Genomic DNA, 6,000 nt, shown 5'->3' on the forward strand with positions numbered 1-6,000 from the left:
TACAGCGATACTTAGAATGAGTTTTCTTAGAGTTTGTCAGCCCTAGAGTCTAAGGATAACTATAACACATATGTTTATATCTCCTTGGCTAGGTGTGCTTTTAAAAGTCTACAAGGCTCCCTAAGCCGGAGTATTCATCACACTAAAATAGATGTGAATGTGGTAACAAGATCACAAGGTCCAGCAAAGGCAGCATCATAGAAAACCGAAGAAACTCCACTTCAAGTAGGAGGGAAAAAAGACTGCAGCCAGAATCAACTAAAAACTAAAACAAAAGGGACCAATCATTGAAGTGGAGTGAGAAACCGAAAGGAACAGACATGAATGAAGGCCACGAACATGTGGAGCAAATGAAGATCAACTCAGCATGGGATAAGTTCAAGGAGCTAAATGTCACGATCAACATCAGTCAACTAATGGAGCTTGCACTCCACTGTGAAATTATTTCAGATCCTTGTAATGATCCAACGACTTCTAGTCATCTCAATGGCTTCAATGATCCAGGTAACAAAGACGGTGATTTGGGGATGAACAAGTGCATGTGATTGATGTGAAAGCTCAAAATCACAATGTGAAGGGGGTGGGAGTCAATATAATCTTGGATGAAGTTTCGAAGAGGCTCAAAGTTGAAACAACTGAAGCCTTTGCCATTCAAAGTAAAAGTGACAGATCAAAGCTAAAAGAACTGAGGCCTTCACCATTCAAAATCAAAATGGTGGATCAAAGCTTGGTGCCATGGGATGTTGAAGGACATTTGCGTCAAAATTGGAGGGGTCTATTTCACTAAAACTTTCATACTAAGTCAAAACGGGGCATGAAGTGAGATACCCAATGCTACTAGGATGGGCATGGTTGAAAGGCACTAAGGTCCTTTATGATTAGGGTAATGAAGTGCTTACCATCACCCAAGAGGACAACAAAGTTCGTATGCCGACGGGTAAGGGCATTATTAAGAAGGAATGCAAATCCGAATGTCTAGAGATCGAAGAGAATTATGCCTCAAACATCGAAGAAAAGCTACTCGCAATGAACATTATGCCAGTTGCTACGATTGATGCACTATGAGTAGTAGCTAAATGGAAAGTTAAAGCTGAAGAACCACAAATGAGATTCCCAAAAGCTTCACAAACAAAGAAAAAGGCCTTTCTTTGTTGCTGCTCACTTTGTTGGAAACGTAGGACTTTATATATGTTTTACCAGGCCCTCCTAAGCCTTCATGTTCTAGTAAGCGCCCTTGTGACCTCTACACTAGGTATTTCTTTCCCTATCCTATTCATCTCCTACACTTGCTACATGCCTAGGATGTATCATAGGTGCTTTCCTTATGGAAAAGGTGGAAAATGGGATGTGACCACATGAGTGGTCATGCCTCATTAGCTCTGCCCTTCCAATTCTCCCTAACATCTATGTTAATCCTTAGACCCTAGGTACTAGAATTTCTAAGGTTCTTGACCCCTCTCTCTACACTTCAATCATTCTAATCTCCTGTTGCCCCTAGGCAATGACTTGTAACCTAACATGAACCTTTTTCCTTCTATCTCACTCAATATGACTCCAATTCTAGAGCCCCCGTCTAAACCAACGTTCTTCTCTTGACTAATCCCAATGATTATAATACTAATTTGGGTACTACTAGGTACTCATGTCATAACGTTCCCTCTTGCTTAAGTTTTAGTTGTCCTCATCTAATAATTAAACAATGTTTAGCTCTTTATCATGGATAGTGTTTGTGGACTACATGCAAATATAGTCACTGGAAGTTTCCTAGAGTTCTAGGATAACCCTTATCTCTTTTCTTTGCTATCTTACAACTCACCCTCAAGTTTCTAATGCAGACCTAATCCCCTAGGTCCATTTTATCTTATTCATTCATTTTAATAAAATAATAGTAAAAAGAAAGGGTAAGAATACTTAGCTTTGTTAGTGTTTAGTTATTGTTCCTGATGTCTTTCTTTTTGTGCACCTCATTGAACTCCTATAGAATAAAAAATGGTCTAGTTCTAAGTGACCAGTTGGGAACTACTCTTTTGTAATAGACAATTGGTCTAGTTTCAAGTGACCAACTTGCAACTACTCTTCAATGCCGGCATACCTCTTGATATAATTTGCCTTCAAATTCAGTTTACCATGCTAAACAGATTAACAATTCGGTGGTAAGTTCAATCCTCTATTGGCCATCAAATGTGGAAACCCTCACTTACTCTTGGGTACCATCAAACTCTTAATTACTCTTGGTACTTTAAAGGACCCTCTTGCTCAACTCTTTGTGATTTTCAAAGTACCCTCCTACTTAAGCCTCAATTAGCCTTGGTACTTTCCAAAGTACCCTCTTGCTTGATATCACTACTATGAACAATATTTTTTGCTAGCTTTTTCTCTTTTCTCATCTCTTACTCTATAAAGTTTTACTTTCTAAGATAACATTTTGAGCATAACATAGGTTTCAATTTTCTAGGAACATTTTCCTATACCTACTTGTAATAAATGCTACAAACTAGAAGGTTGAATCTCATTCCTTGTATTCAATAGGTGTAGCCTTTTTGCCTCTTCAAAGCTTTATTTTACAACAAAATTCAAATGTTGTAAATTTAATGGAATTTATCCATCTTTCGTTTCAGTTGTGTTAAAAAACAAGATGAAATAAGCCCTCTTCCCTTGTCTTTTTGCTATGATCTAGTGCACCAAGTTGAGGCTACTTCTTTTGAGTATATATATATATCTACACACACACATATACACATTGATTAGTAAATGTATCTCACACACACAGATACTTATTTCTTTGCACACACACACATGAATACTTCCCTAACTATGAATTATTCTTTTATATACCCCCGTGAAATATTTCCTTTACATTTTCTTTTTTAACCACCCCACATACCAAGCCCACTAATATCTCCTCTAATTCCTTCTCAACCCATGCACTCATTCGCTCCTTACTCCACTCGTGACTTAAACTTCACTTGTGGCTTTTTTTAAATAAAAATAATTATCTAGGAATCCATATGATTGTCTATATTCCTAGGTAAAGCGATAACAAGCCGAGAAAAATAGGCATTACCTGTCTACTCAAACGTAATTATAATGTTCTACACCTAGTTTATTTGGATGGTGGTAGGTAAGTGGACCCGACCTCGCAACCTGGATTGCCTGAGGATTCTGTTGGTGGTAAAGGTCACTGTGCCTTTACCCCAGTTATGTACAATACTCAAACACATATATAAATGAATGAAAAAGAAGATTAGGGTGTTCTGCACCCACCAAAACTTGTGTGGCTCTCTGTTTCTCTCTCTTCCTCTTCTGTTCTTGCTTCCGTTGAGAGCACTCTCAACTGGTATCAGAGCCTGGGTGATCTAGCTGAGCATGCATGAATGCCTGGAAGCTCAGCAGCTTTGTGGAAGGAAGGAAAAGCTCTGTGGGAAGCTTTGTGGGTGATTTTACTTGCATCCAAGTGTGCAAAGATCTTGAAGGAACCTTTGGAAAAGTCACTTTGGTTTTGTGAAGTGGTTTTGAGAGCCTGTTAAGTGTTTTCAAAGAAAAAGTTGTTTTTAAAGCTTTTCCCTGTTCCGTTCGATGACAGAGACTCCGTATTGACTTGTAGAGGAACTATTGCTTGCTTTTGGTGTCCATTTCACTTCAGGAGCTTGGAAACACCTTCATTCTTGAATTTGGGATCATTTCATTGGATTTCTGACTCACTGTGTCAGTTTCTATGTTTTTCTGCCCGGGTGTTGGAACTCAAGTTTGGAGCAACCATTTGTAAATCTGTCAGTTCTGGTGGACTCAGAGGTCCTAAAACTTCTATGTTGCTCATCATTCACACTCTGGTGGAGTTTACAAATAGTTCTGTTTCCAAAACCGTTTTTCAGTCCATGTGTTGGACCCAGTGATTGAGACCACAATTTCCAAAACCGTCTGTCCCATTGCATTTCGGATGCCTAAAAACACCTACGTGTTAGTTCTTGTGCGATTCGGTGGAGTATTTTCAGAGTTATAGATCTCTGTGTATTGGATTTTGTCTCTCTATTATGCATTTTTCATTCTAAGGTTTTGAAACCTTAGATTTATGCCACATGGCAGTGGATGAGTATTGACTCCCATTTCTCACTCATCGGTTGGGATTTTGGAGTTCCAGCAGAAGATAGATATTTGTAGATTTTGTTGCTGAGTCCGATTATGCAATGGCGCCCATGTTTTGAGGCATCTCAGGCTCTATTTTCAGTAGCAGTCATTGCCGGTGGACCATGATTTCTTGAGCATACATTATGCAGATCACTCTGGTTACAGTTTGAGCCATGCGCGCTTATTTGTGGTGTGCATTGGGTTGAAGTGGATGATTTATAGGCCATTTGGATGCATGGCAATCCTTATTGGATGTGCTAATAGGCCCAGATTGCCTTGTGGGATGCTATTTTTTATGGACACTTTGCACATGGATGCTATTTTATGCTGAGGGATAGCTTTGACACATTGCAGGTGATGCACTGATAGTGTTATGCTCTCTTGGATGAGATATTATTGATGCACATGCCCATGGATGGTGTATATGCTTGAGCCATTTGGCACTTATTGGCATTTTTGGATTGCCATTGCAATTGGCATTTTCTTTTGGGCCAGATTTACTCATATGGACGCATAGTACATGCACATGAGTCAGCTATATCTTTTGATACTTTGAGCTTTGAGTTTTGGTGACATTTAACTCTATTGTGGCATATACATTTGGGTTAACCTGGTATTTTGGTGTGATTCTCTCTTGCAAGTACTAGCATTTGAGATTTTGCTTTATTTGCATCATGGCATCCTCTTCCATGTCTGAAAATGAGTTTTCAACATTAAAAAGTTTGATGGGACAAACTTTTCTTTGTGGAAAGGACAGATAAGGGATGTGCTTATTCAAAAGAAGCAGATGAAACCTTGGCAGGGATTGAAGCTAAGCCTACAAATATGTCTGAGGATGATTAGAATGAGTTGAATGCATTAGCAAAGTCTACTATTAGACTTCATCTTGCAGAGTCAGTTTATTTCACAGTAGTAAATGAGCAGACTACTGAAGATTTATGGAAGAAACTGTGTGCCACTTATGAGAAGGAAACTGCCTCTAATAAAGTTTACCTCATGAAGAGGTTGTTTGAGCTGCAGATGAAGGAAGGGGTTTCCATTGCTTCTCACTTGAATGAATTCAATATTATTTTCAGCCAGCTTCAGGCTCAGAAGATGAATTTTGATGCTGAGACTAAGGTAATATTTCTCTTATCTTCATTGCCATCCTCATGGGATACATTCCGTACAGCTGTCAGTAACTCTGGAAGTCTATGGATGGCAACAAGCAGGATGCAGCCTTAAATATGCAAAAGGGCAGATCACAGTTCAGGGGGAAGTCCCAAGAAAGAGGGAAGTCTTGTAGCAAATCCAAGGCACTAAACATTGAGTGTTACCACTGTGGCAAGAAGGGCCATATGAAAAAGGATTCTACAAGCTGAAAAGAGAGCAAAAGTATAAGAAAAAGAATGCGAATTGGGGTGCAAATAAGAAGGAAGAGAGTCCAAGGGAGGACAAAGGAAAAGTGAAGATCGAGGAGATCAATGTAGTCACACATGATAGTGACAATGGCATTCTCTTCATGTCTAGTTTATCTGCAGATTTACTTACCACTTCAGATGATGCATATTCCCAGGATTGGACTTTTGGATTCTGGTGCTTCATTCCATGTTACTCCCCATAGGGAATGGTTCTCCACTTATGACAGTGGAAAGACAGCTTGTGTGCATCTTGGAAATGACTATGCATGTGACATAGTGGGAGTAGGTGACATAAAGTTTTCTTTTGCAAATGGGTCTGCATTTATTTTAAAAAATGTGAGACATGTGCCTAAACTGACCAAGAGTCTCATTTCAACGGGTCAGCTAGATGATGCTAGTTTTCAGACCAACTTTGGTTTTGGGAGTTGGAAAATTCAGAAGGGCTCTATGCTTTTGGCCAGGGGTGCCAAGTGTG

This window comes from Dipteris shenzhenensis, chromosome 8 (assembly GCF_047967505.1).
Source record: "Dipteris shenzhenensis isolate YYH24624 ecotype China chromosome 8, Dip_SZ_1.0, whole genome shotgun sequence".
Lineage (NCBI taxonomy): Eukaryota > Viridiplantae > Streptophyta > Polypodiopsida > Gleicheniales > Dipteridaceae > Dipteris > Dipteris shenzhenensis.